Source organism: Martes martes (assembly GCF_963455335.1).
Source record: "Martes martes genome assembly, chromosome: 7".
Lineage (NCBI taxonomy): Eukaryota > Metazoa > Chordata > Mammalia > Carnivora > Mustelidae > Martes > Martes martes.
Window position 1 is genome coordinate 107,157,195 of NC_137894.1, and position 14,124 is coordinate 107,171,318.

Below are 14,124 nucleotides of genomic sequence, written 5' to 3' on the forward strand. Positions count from 1 at the left end.
GTTAACCTAATGACCTCTTTAAAGACCCTATCTCCAAATAGGGTCACAGTCTGGGGTACGGGGGTTAGAACTTCAACATATGAATGTTGGGGGGGACACAGTTCAATCTATAATAGCACCTAAGGAGGAAGAAGATGAGGAGCAGCAGGAGGACCATAGCCAGGCATCTTCCCTGACCCCTTTATCCAGGCTCTTGCCTTCCTGTTCCTTGTGGTAGAATGGCCATCGCCAAACAGAAGTTCCAGAGCCAGCTTTCTGTCATCCTTTTCTAGGACAATGTAGGCTGATGTCATATGGGGGATTTTCAACTCCCAATTTTAGGATTAGCAGTCTTTCTCCTTCTTTTTTTTTTCCCCCTTTTAACTTCTCTGGCAATGCTAGTTTCTTACCATATTTATTGCAGTCATCTGTTTATGTGCATGATAATTTTTATAACCGTGGCAGGGAATCTCTGAAGATAAATGGAATATATAGAATAAACAGATGCATTAAGTCACAGCTACACATTTTTTCATGAGCATCCTCCTTCTGGGGTTAGCACTTGTTTCTGACTTCTCTCTCCTCTACCCCTGAGATGACCTCTTCTTTTATTTCCTGTGTTCTCCTTTCCCATCAGCTGGCTAAGGCTGAGGCCTCAGTCCCTCTATCTTTACTTCTTCTTCTTCTTCTTTTTTTAAAGATTTAATTTATTTGAGAGACACAGAGAGAGAGCAAGAAAGAACACAAGCAGGGGGAGGAGCAGAGCAGGGAACCTGACATTGGGTTGATCCTAGGACCCTGAGATCACAACCCAAGCCAAAGGTAGACACCCAACCGACTGAGCCACCCAGGTGCCCCTATGTATGTCTTTGTTTCTAAATTCTTGTTCTACTCAGGACTTTGGGCCCAAACTGCTTTTTTCATAGTCACCTGAGCCCTTGCTGACAGTGTTTACTGCATTCTAGTCTCAGAAATTCTGGGGCACCTGGGTGGCTCAATGGGTTAAACCTCTGCCTTCGGCTCAGGTCATGATCCCAGGGTCCTGGAATCGAGCCCCGCATCGGGCTCTCTGCTCGGCGAGGAGCCTGCTTCCCTTCCTCTCTCTCTGCCTGCCTCTCTGCCTACTTATGATCTCTGTCTGTCAAATAAATACATTAAAAAAATCTAAAAAAAAAAAAAAAAAAGAAAATCCATGATGAGGCAGAATGGTGAAGTGATTAAAACTGGGGACACCAGACAGACTGCCAGGGTCAAATTCTGGCTCCAACACTGACTGCTGTGCAACTTTGGATAAGTTACTCACCAAACCTCAGTTTCTTTGTCGTCTGTTAAGTGAGGATAATAACAGTCCCAACCTCAGAGGACTGTGAGTTTTAAATGAATATAAAGTGCCCGGCGCATAGTCAATGCCATGTGAGTGTAAACTATAATAATTATTATTTTGCTTGCCTTTGTTCTGAGTAGCTTCCCTGGAGATTCAGGTCTTGCTTGGCTCCTTCTGCATTTGCCCCCTACCAGCCTTCCCTTCTGTAACCCATGTAGGGGTGGCAGGCTTCCCTGGAATCCTTCTCAGACCAGCTGTCTGTTTATTAGACTGATAACCAGAAGTAGCTGACAAGGTCTGTATGTTGTGCTTGTCTTGGGGACAGTTTTGCTGGAACAGTCCCAGACAGACTGTGTGAACCTTTGCCTTCCACTCAGGCCAGTGCCTGCAGAACAGTTCCCTGCGTAGCCACCATGGGCCCTCGAAGTTTCCACAGAAAGGAGGGGCTGCTCAGGCCTCAGCAAGACATTTTCTCCTTTCTCTTGCCGAAGTACCACCTTCTTGGAGCCAGGAGACTTTTACGATCCGAGGGAAAGTTTGGAATGGCCTGTCACCATGGGGAGGGGTAGGACCTCTTATTGTTCTCTTAGTTGCTATCTACAGGACAGACACATCTTTGTTGGTGTTGAAGATAATGTTCTTGCCTTTCTAAGTTTAAGTGGGCGTCTGCATGGTCACGGTCATGCTATACATACATCAGCACTTCTCCCTGTCCCTGTGGCCCTGCCTTGGACTGGCCACTGCTGGGGACCTTATAAGTCCTTAACTGGCCCCTTATGAGACACTCCATCATCACAGGATCCCCAAGAGCTCTGGGATTCACAGCTTCACCGTCAAGGCAATAGCTCACATACAAATCAGTACTAATTCAGCTCTATACCAATGTCTTCACTCTTCAGATTATTCTTTGTCTTGGGCAAAGGGTGACCATTTTTGTTTTGTTTTGTTTTTAATCTTTCAAATCTGCATTCTTCACCCTGTTCTTCTCTGCAACCTGGGGTTCTTTTTTGTAATCCTTAGTGGCTTTTTTTTTTTTAAGATTTTATTTATTTGACAGACATAGATCACTAGTTGGCAGAGAGGCAGGCAGAGAGAGAGGAGAAAGCAGGCTCTCCACGGAGCAGAGAGCCTGATGCGGGGCTCGATCACAAGACCCTGGGATCATGACCTGAGCCGAAGGCAGAGGCTTTAACCCACTGAGCCACCCAGGCGCCCTTCCTTAGTGGCTTTTTGAGAAGTTCTTGATCCTTCTCCTTTCCTCCAGCATGCTCCTGCTTCCACAAGATAGAGCCTCCTGCTCAGCACCTCTCATTGTATCCTCTCTTGCTCTAGCTTGGAGCATCCCCCTTACTGACTTAAATAGAATCCCCTTTTTCTTCTTAGCCCTATGGCTCATTTAGTGCCCCCTCCTCAGTCTTCATCTATCCCTCAGGTGGAGGACCCCATCACCAAGGCTATAAATGTGCCCCTTCTCCCACAGCAAGTGCCAATGCGTCTATCTCAATGGAGCATGGGGCAGGTCCTTAATTTCTAGTTTAGACAATTGAAATGATTTATCTTAAAGATGGTATCTAAAGAAAAGTCAATAAGCATTTCAGAAAATATCTGGAGCCAGATGAAATTCATCCAAGGGCAGAAGAGGTTCTTTGCCTTTGCCAGGCAAGGCTTCTTTGGCCATATATACAGGAATATTACTCATTAATCAAACTAATTTGTTTACCAATATTAAAGATGTTTCAAAAATTGGCAGAGCATACTACCTTGCTCTAATTTGACAAGGTATGTTATGTAAATTACACATTTCAGATATTAGTCTTATTTTTTATTTTAGAACTGTTAATAAGATAAGGTATTGCTCATAGATGTAGAAAATGGGTTGTTTTAAAGTCGAGTTGCTGGAATGTTTCTTGCTATGTCACTCAGCCTCCTTTAAATTTTTTCCCATTTTACGACAATTGATCTTTATATCCCCTTCTCCAAGTCTTGTTTTATGTGCAGTAAGTTTTCCATGTGTGAAGCCTTGCTTGAAAATCTTTATTAAACTTCTTGGAGTTTGAAATCCAGAGCAGTCATGAATGGTTGCTCAGTGAGCAGGTTGGTTTTCCATGCGGGAGAACAGGCTCTATTCAATCTTTACTCTCTTCAGTGGAGATGTCAGTGGTGTTATCAAAATGGGACTCCACTAGGTTTAAATAATGAAAGTTTAGCTGGGAGGGATGTTACATAAGCCAAGAAATAAATTTCTTCTTCTGTTTTTCTACTCACAGTAGGATTCTAGAACAGAATCTCTGCAGGAGTTTGGGTAGTTACAATCTTATCAAAGATACATGCAGAATATTTTTGGTTTTGAATTGATATTTCAGTGACTGCTTTCTTAAAGTTGGTATGGGAGTTGAAAGGAGAAAAATAGGAGGGAGTATCTGGAGATGTTTTCATGCATTCTGAGACATTTTAGTTTGATTTGCTTCTGTTCTAGGATAATGTGGACCCAGAGTTTTTTATTTTCCTGGATACTTGCATAATGCTTATAGTTTATCCTCCTTTTGACTCTGCCAAATGTAAACTGGTTCAAAACCAGAATATTCTCAGGTAATGTTTTCTGTGGATGGGTCCTGCATATTACTGTTCAGACATTGTGTAGAGCTGAAGAAAGTACCACTTCTGCCCTGAAAAAAAAAAAAATAGAGATACAAGCATCAAAGGACATTTTTTCTTTTTTCTTTAATTTTTGATTAACTAATTAATTAATTAGTTTTGGTTATTATGTTCAATCAGCCAGCATGTAGTACATCATTAGTTTTTGAAGTAGTGTTCAGTGATTCATTAGTTACGTATAACACCCAGTGCTCATCACCACATGTGCCCTCCTTAATACCCATCACCTGGTTACCCCCTCCCCCCAACCCCTTCCCTTCCATACCCCTCAGTTTAGTCCCCAGAGTCCAGAGTCCTCCTGGTTTATCTTCAAAGGACATTTTTTTTTTTCAAAGGCTTTATTTCTGTTCTCCTTCTAAAACCAAAAGCTGTTTAGGGCTAGGTCATATTCTGTGGGGGAAGAGGACAACAAGTAAAATGGTGGAGCTACAACCCTATGTTTTGAGGAGTGGTTGAAGAAACTTAGAGTTCTTCAGGTTTGAGGAAAAGTTGGGGAGGCATAAGTGCTGTTTTCAGCTATTGACAGGGTTGATGCTGGCTTTCTCTGCGAAGAAAAATGTCTACCCAGAAGACATGGACAGAGAAAAAAATGGGTCGCTTGGCAGAGTATGAGTTTCCCAACAACCAGAAGTGTTCAAACAGATGCTGCTGGCTGTCACTCAAAGTTATTACATACTGGACTCCTTCACTGAGTGAGATGTAGGAGGTTCTCGGTGGGGAGAAGGGCGCTACTGCAAAGATGCTGTGATCCTATGAGAGGATTTCAGGGAGAAGCAGCAAAGAGAGGTGAGGTCAGAACTGTTGGAATGCATGGGAAAAACTGGGCTCTTGTCTCAGCTCCGCTACCATATTTTTGGCTGTTTGGGATAGATCTTTTGGTCCTTTTTGGGCTTTCCCTTTATTTTTGTAAAATGAAGTTTTGAATGCATCGGTGTCCTCCAGGGTTCCTTCTAAATCAACAGTTTTAAGATAGTTGTTTTCCCAGCCTGCACATTGGCTAGTTAGTGTACTAACTGCAGGCCCCAAAACACTGATGTGCCTAAACCATAATAAAAGAGCGGCCAGAACAATATGCTTTTTGGAGCCCATAGGGCATACCATATACAGGATTTGTTTTTGTAAAGAATCTTCCAGAGACTTATCTCATTCCATACTCTAATTCAGTGATTGTTTATATGCAATAAGCCCATCAGTAATTTAATATAAAACATAATCTTGGAGGTTACACTTGTTAATTTAATTAAACTAGCATGCATTATGGATCTATTTTGAGTGAAGCATCAAGGATATAGAGATGAAAAAAGAAGACACCATTTCTGGCTTCTGTAGATTTACAGTCTAGTGGGGGGATCACAGCTTGAATAAACAAACAATGGTGCAACACCCTGAATTAGGTTTAAAGACACAGGCACCGCAAAGGACACAGTCATTTGGTCTTCCTGGTGGGACAGGGTTGGGCTTTGCAGAGCAGTTGTCTTCCTGGTGGGTCCTTACATGATGGGCAGGACTTTGCCTGTTGGAAAAGGTCATTCCAGGGAGAGGGATTATTCTGAGAAAATACACAGAGGTTTGAAAATACATGACAGGTTTAGAGAACAGTGAGTATCTATCTAGTAAAGCCAAGTATAGTATACCTAGGAGGTGTGTTTAGTAACCAGACTAGAAAGGTGGTTTGGGGCTGATTTGGAAGGGGTCTCAAATGTTATGGTAATAGTTTGAGTCTTAATCTTGAGGTGGTGGACTCTTTTACACATGATGTATGTATGTAGGTCTGTGGTTCATATGGCTAACTCTGTTAGGAGTTGTAGAATAGATTGGTGCTGTGGGGAACCTGGCAGTATCCAGCCTAGGTGTGCGTGTGTGTGTAATAATCAATGCTCAGCCATGTTCATGAAATGATCTCAATCTGAACCTCACTATCCTTTAAGTTTATTATTAAAGTAGCTTAGCCCAGGGGTGCCTGTGTGGTTCAGTTGGTTAAGCAGCTGCCTTGGGCTCGGGTCATGGACTCAGGGTCCTGGGATTGAGCCCCACATCGAGCCCCACATCTGGCTCCCTGCTCAATGGGGAGTCTGCTTCTCCTTCTCCTCCTGGCTTGTGCTCTTTGTCAGTATCTCTGTCTCTCTCAAATAAATAAAATCTTAAAAAAATATAAAGTCATGTAGCCCAGCTATGTCCTCTTCAGCAGAGCTCCAAATTGTATTTTTAAGAAATTAGAGAGTTGAAACTTGAATTAAGCTTTCATAAAAATCACCAGGAAGGAGGAAGGAAAGAAAGAAGGAAAAAAGGAAAGAAGGCAGGCAGACATCAATTTGGAATCTGTGCAGAGGTTCAGCCTGGTAAGAGTCTGACTCAAGCACTAAGAATGGAATGGTGAGGACTTCTGAGGTTTAAGAAGGCTTTTGAAAAGGATAATGAGTTAAATCCTAGGCTTGGTAATTTGGGGAATGCCTGCAGGACATCCTGGAAGAGATCTATGTGTCAGATTAGATTTTGGGCTTATAGACACACACTTTGTAGCCCTTGGTGACAGCGGAAGCCATGAGAATACACACACCATCTGAAGGAATGGAACCTAAACACAGATTCTTGAGGAATAAAAAACTCTGAGAGGTGAGCAGAGAAGTGGAGCTCCAAGAGAGTGGGTGAAGTGATAAGGAGAAGCCTAAATCAGAAAATGCTGGTGATGACTTAGGCATGTAGAAAGAAAAGTTGAAGAATAAGGATGTTTGATGTAGGTTCTAGCTCTGCCCAGAGGTTTGGGTATTCTGATTTTAAAGGACCATTCTGGGATCTGAGCAAGAGTGTCTTTGGGAGAGGGGACCCAAGTCATTTCCACATTCAGGGGTGGAAATAGCCCTCAGGAAGATCCCACTTTTCATGCTCTTTTTTCGTTGCTCACCAGGCAACCCTTTGACCTATAATTTCATCTTAAGTGGAGCCACCCCCAGATATAAGATTGACTGTAGTTCTGTAGATACAGATTGGTTTTAGTTCCTGGCCCAGGAATAAGCATTACAATAAAAAAAGTTGGGGTCCTGATTTATCACATATCTTATTGGTGGAAAAAGCACATAGATGTCAGCCAGCCCAGCCCCCAGGACCTCACATCATCCCGGGTTATAGAGTTAGGTAGTACAGTGTTGGACCTGAACCTCCTAACTCAGGGTCAAAAGCTTTTTTATATTTGCTCTGCCTTTGTGCCTTATAGCTTCTGGCTGATTGATTGATTGATTGATTGATTTTTAAAGATTTTTTTATTTATTTACTTGACAGAGAGAAAGAGAGAGAGAACATAAGCAGGGGAAGTGGCAGACAGAGGGAGAGGGAGAAGCAGGCTCCCAGCCGATCAGGGAGCCTGATGCAGGGCTTGATCCCAGGACCTTGGGATCACGACCTGAGCTGAAGGCAGACGCTTAACTAACTGAGCCCCCCAGGTGCCCCTAGCCTCTGGCTGATTTAATTATCATGACCTAATCCCCCAAAGTCTAAGCATCTCATGGTAAACTTTAAATATCATATTCTTAAGGCCCGGAATAGTATTTGGATGGTGGTGGCCTCACAAAGATGCACCAATAATTGAGGTTCAGCTTGAACCCATCATCCTATCTCTTTCATGTTTTACAGCATCAGAATGATCCTGGTTAACCCATGAAAGAAATTGAGCTCCCTATGACTCTGATCTGGTGAGAGTAGCTCTTACCCTAAGCAAGTGTGCCTGGAGGAGACACAGGTGTCTCAAGAGGCAAAATTTTCTGGTAAAAGTGATCAGTACATAGCATGCCATGAAATCAGAGCTTTGTTGCACAAGACTTTGCAATATGGTGCCTGCAAAGTGCCAGAATAAACGCACTAATATTCTGTGCCTCAGAGCCCTACTTCTCTAGTCCTTGTTTGCTTTGCTAATTAAGAGACTTTCACAACTCCCTCTTGACCTAAATGTGTAAAATGTTGCATGTTGTTTTGGCTCTTCTAATAGCTTTTGTTTGGCACATTCTGAATTTATAAGGTCAAATGTAATTAGCTCCAGATATCCAAGCTTCCATTGGGAATAATGTCAAGGAGCAGTGCATCTCAAAATTGGCTGATAAATTCTCTGGTATTTTTGTGTCTTTCACAAAATGTTTAAATCTCTAAATTGGCCTCGATGTTGAAGGGGTAAATGGGGAGAAGTTGGAGGGAGTAATTGGCCCGAGTTAGGTACTTCTGCTCAAGGTTGGGAATAAAGGACCCCTTTTAGATAGACCTGTCATAGTTGTGTTTTAAGATCAATACTCATGCCTACCATGTGGAGCCAGACCCCTGGCTTTCAAGCCTACAATGGTTTGACCCCATGTAATCTTCCTTTGATGTGCAGTAATTATCGAGTGGAATGCCTAGTACAGATGGCCTCCCGTGCTTCAGTGCACAGCCCTTCTGGGTAGCGACGCTATGCAGCAGAGTGATGTGGGCACGTAAGTGGGTGGAAACTTTCTAATGTGTCACAATAATAACAATGCAGAATCCTTTTGCTGTTCAGCTTCCCCTAGAACTTCAGCCCACGCAGCAGCCTACTTAGTTCACAGTCCTATGTGAATGCTAGACAATTAGCAGCTGATAATGAAGAATGCCATGGGAACCAGAGGGAAAATAATAGCTTACTCCAAGGATATAATGAAATGAAATTAGCACAGACAGTAAAACAGACAATTTATGCTGGTGTTTTTTTCCTTTTTCCTTTTTTTTTTTTTTTTTTTGGTAATGAAGAAACAACCAGTAAATGCTTCTAGTAGAGAAATATGAGAATCGATTAGAATCCCATCTGTTTTGGAGGGGGATTTTATTCAGAAATTAATTCCAGAGAAAGTTCTAACTTTCTACTATGGAATAAGAATAGGTAAAAGACAGCTATTTTATTTGAATACGATGATAATTTTGTTCAGTGTTGTTACCTAAATGGTTGCATGTGGTCTGAACTTTAGACCAGGCTAATGCTGGATAATTGATTTTTCTGTTAGAACTACACTTGATGCTCTTAGGTGAAATGTCAGTGGATTTTCAGTGTGCCCAGAAAATTCTTACTAACAGGGTGAACTTGTGTCTCTGTGGATAGATAACTTTCTGAATACCCAAAAATATATTGTCTGAGAAACTGGGCATTTAAAAGACCCTTAAGTCTTCTTATTTCTGGATGTCCCATATGCTGCTTAGTCTTTGAGCATAAAGCTCTACATACTACTTTTTGGGGTCAAAAGTTAAAATTTGAAGTCTTCATAATAATCTTTAAAAAATATTTAACTGTACTAAACTGGAAGCAAAAGGGTTTTTTTTTTTGAGGATATTGAATTGGTAAAAAATAATTTTGTTAAAACCTCAGTCTCACTGTGTGGGCAGTCTTCTGTGAGTTGAAAAATAAAGAAGTTATAAACAAATCAAAATTATGTTTCAGTCCAAATGCTTTCTAAATGCATTTGTTTTGGAGAGTTGAAGAAAGTTGGATATCTTTCTTTGATATTTTGTCTGCCTGAAGTAGACTTGTCTCTCATTTTCTGTCATTTATAAAAATATTCTCTTTGTGCTTGAAAGCTAAATTGCCACATTGATTCAACAACCATTCCACCACGATGATATACAGGTATATTCTCTGATGTTTCAACATGACATGTTTTAATTGGGCATATGTTTCTAATTTTATCATACAATTATATTAAATTCAGCAATGTTAAAGTTATAATGATATGATATCCATGCTAACTGATTGATTTTTTTTGACAAATGGCATATAAATTGTACAATGCCCATAAACTACTCAGATAAATTCAGCCCTGTAAGTATGCCATTAAAAACCCAACAATCCAAAAATGTTGACTGCAGCCTTATAAATCATTAGCATTATCTAGTTCCTTTTGATTCTTTTCTATCCTCTTTCTCTTTTGGGAAGATGTGGGGAAATGGAGAGGTTGGAGATGGTGGAGCATAGCTCAATTGCTCAGGGAAACTCAGGTGAGAAAAGTCTCAAAGTCTCCTTCCATGGACCTATTGGTACAGTTCATCCACTTTCATCGTTAAATGCTTCTTCTGAGCCAACCATATGAGCATTAAGGGAAAGGAGAGCAAGACTGCTGATCATTCTTGGCTTCTAGAAGTGTGTGTGTGTGTGTGTGTGTGTGTGTGTGTGTGTGTGTGTGTGTGTGTTTGTGTTAATGTGAAGGCAGAATTAGCATTTTAAACATGTAAAGAAGACAGGTTAGGTTACTTAATTCTCAGAAGAAGATGGACACATTTCAATACACATATATTATTATATTAAAGATAGCACCCCGTGTATACCCCCAAATGCTGTGTTCTCAACTGTTTTGAGAAATGATTGGTTGCTAGTGACTCCATATGTTGCTATGTTTTATTTTGGAACATGTTAAAATCTCACTTAGGTTTCATTAAGCCATTTTTTGAAAGATCTATTTTTTCCTTCCAAAGAATTTGTTTGAATATGTGGTTTAACATATCCTGGTTAGCTATTACTGGGAAGGAAATTTAAGTGGAAATACCCATATTTCTTTAAAAAATATATTTTATATAAAATATTTTGCATTTCCTAGTCCTAGAAATTTTTAGAAAAATGATTGACTGTCCATGAAGGTTATTGAGGTTATAATAACTAGCCTCAAATTTAGACACTGGAAAAACAATATACTAAGTATCAAAAGCTTTGCTCTTTGATTATTATTATTATTTTTAGTTCTGGAAGCATTACCAAAGGAAAAAAGGAAAATTAAAGCCCTCAGTTCAAGTTGTTCTATGCTCATTTTAAAAAGTGACTTACTGGGGCGCCATGGTGGTTCAGTGGGTTAAAGCCTCTGCTTTCAGCTCAGGTCATGATCCCAAGGTCCTGGGATCAAGCCCCACATTGGGCTCTCTGGGGGAGCCTGCTTCTCCCTCTCTCTCTCTGCCTGCCTCTCTGGCTACTTGTGATCTCTGTCTAACAAATAAATAAAATCTTTAAAAAAAAAAGTGACTTATTTAATTTCTTAGTTGATTATAAAAACACAGCTAATGATATAAATGAGTTTAATTGTATGGATATTTTAATATTAAAATTTGTTCACTGAAGTAGCTGTCTGTGGAGTTCGCACATTGGTGTTCAACTCTGAAAAGTTTCTCATTTCTTACTTTCTATTCTTTTTGGTAGTTGCAAAGAAAGTCTGAACATAAACTATAGGTCAAAGACCTCAACAACTTTTTAGTGGAGCCCAACTTGGAGTTTGAACTCACAACCCTGAGATGGAGACATGAGCTGAGATCAGGAGTTGGACCCTTAACTGACTGAGCCACCCAGGTGCCCCAGAACTCAACTCTTAGTGTCCCAAAATTGCCTTTGAAGGCATCTCCTTGTTTTGCCAAAGCCAAAGCCTACTGATATCTAACTCAATAGTTTCTTGGTCACCTCCTCACCTGAGGATCCTGACTTGGATCCACCTGACTGGCACACACCTGTGCTGTACTCAGGTTACCTCTGCTCTGACCTTCTTCACAATCCTCTCTAGGAGGCTTCTCAAGCCCTCAGGTGGATGGATCCCTGGAAGAGGATGTAGTCATGCCCAGGCAATCCTGAATCCTTTTTTTAAATTTACTTTTTTTTGAGACACAATTGATATGTAACATTGTATAAGTTTAAGTTATGCAATTCCTTGATTTGAGACATTTATATATTGTAATATGATTACCACCATACCATTGGCTAACCCATCTATTAAGTCACATAATTATCTTTTTTTTTTTCATGGTGGGAATAATTCAGATCAAGATTCTTAGCAGCTTTGAAGTTTATTAATAGTACTGTTTTGTCTGTAATTGCTGTGCTATGCATTAGATTAATCCCAGAATTCTAAGGTGAACAAGCTTGGGCTCAAGTCAGGGACTTTTGCTGCATAACCATGCTTGAGAACATCATACAAACAAGTTCAAAGTCATGCTACTTTTTTCAGGGATGAATGAAATTGAAATTATATCTCTGAAAACAGGACTTTCAGGTTGATGGATACTCAAAGATGGTAGAGTTGTATTTACCTCAGGCTTTCCTTGTGTTTTTAATGAAATTCCTAATGTTCCTCCAAGTGATGCCAAGAGAGTTTATTCCTGAGAAATTATAATTTATTTTTAAATTATTTCTGCTGTCATTGCTCAGTTAATTCTGATCCCCCCTTACCATTTTGTTAAGTAAAATTTCAGCTTCCTCTCATCTTATTTCTAGCTTTTGAGAGTCAAATGACTGTAACTGGTTAGCCTTTTTTTTTAACCTTTTCAACAACCATGAAATGAAATTTACAAACATCTAGTGACTATGTGACATGCAGAGACTTCTCTATTTATGTCACTGTATGCTCTGTCTTCTCCTTGAGCCATTGCTTGAAAATCAACAGATGGGGCTATCCAGTGGAACATAAGAGATATATTTAACTTTAAGGAAGTTTTCAATATAAACTATGTGACCAAACTTCATAGCCTTCTAATTTCCAATTTAGCAATCACTGGAATAATTAGACGAGTTACTTTGCAGATGGCACTTAAGTTTCATGACATATGTGCCCTTGTCATCTGTAGCAGATGATACATGTAATGCTTGCTCTTCACTATAGCATTTGTATATACGGGATGCAAAACGAATTTAAGCTTCCCTGCCAAGGTCTCTAATTTTGTTTAGACCCAAATGCAGCATCAAACCCTCCTTGGCTTGTACTGATAGAGCTGTTGGCTTGCTGAGTTCAGTGTTACACATTGGGGGTAGAGCTGTGCAGACTCCAGTTCTCATAACCTATAATATTTAAACTTTATTTTTAATTCTACATATTGAATCATAAAATTACAGAATGTTTAAACATGAAGAAAGTCACTTCCCAATCAAATTGAAGACAATTATTATAATTCTTTTCATATTTTCTTCCAGTTTTTATTAAAATGATAGATTTGCAATTTAAACTTTCTGAGATAAAATCCATATTCTATAAAACTCACACCCTTTTAAAGTGTAAAATTCAGTAGTTTTTAGTATATTCACAAAGTTGCACAACCATCAGCACTATCTAATTCCAGAATAACTTCATTACCTCAAAAAGAAAACCCATACCCCTTTTCAGAAACCCCCCACCTTCTGGGAACAACTCATATACTTACTGTCTCTATGGATTTGCCTATTCTGGACATTTCATTTAATGGAATCATACGATATGTGGCCTTTTGTGTCTGACTTGTTTCAGTTAGCATGTTTTCAAGGTTCATCCATGTTGCAGCATGTACTGGTGCTTCATTTTTCATTGCAGGATATATAACTGTAGGCTATATCACATTTTGTTTATTTATTGGTTGATGGACATTTGGGCCACATCTACTTTTTCATTATTATGAATAATACTGTTATGAACATTCATGAGCACATTTTTGTGTGAACATATATTCTCAATTCTCTTGGTTGTATACCTAGAAGTGGAATTGCTTGATTAGTGTTGGAATTTTTTTTTTAATTAAATTTTTTATTTATTTTCAGTGTAACAGTATTCATTGTTTTTTCACCGCACCCAGTGCTCCATGCAATCTGTGCCCTCCCTAATACCCACCACCTGGTCTCCCAACCTCCCACCCCCTGCCCCTTCAAAACCCTCAGGTTGTTTTTCAGAGTCCATAGTCTCTCATGGTTCACCTCCCCTTCCAATTTCCCTCAACTCCCTTCTCCTCTCCATCTACCCTTGTCCTCTATATTATTTGTTATGCTCCACAAATGAGTGAAACCATATGATACTTGACTCTCTCTGTTTGACTTATTTCACTCAGCATAATATCTTCCAGTCCCGTCCATGTTGCTACAAAAGTTGGGTATTCGTCCTTTCTGATGGAGGCATAATACTCCATAGTGTATATGGACCACATCTTCCTTATCCATTCATCCGTTGAAGGGCATCTTGGTTCTTTCCACCGTTTGGCGACCGTGGCCATTGCTGCTATAAACATTGGGGTACAGATGGCCCTTCTTTTCTTTTTTTTTTTTAAATTAAAATTTTTATTTATTTTCAGCGTAACAGTATTCATTGTTTTTTCACCACACCCAGTGCTCCATGCAATCTGTGCCCTCCCCAATACCCACCACCTGGTTCCCCCACCCTCCCACCCCCCGCCCCTTCAAAACCCTCAGGTTG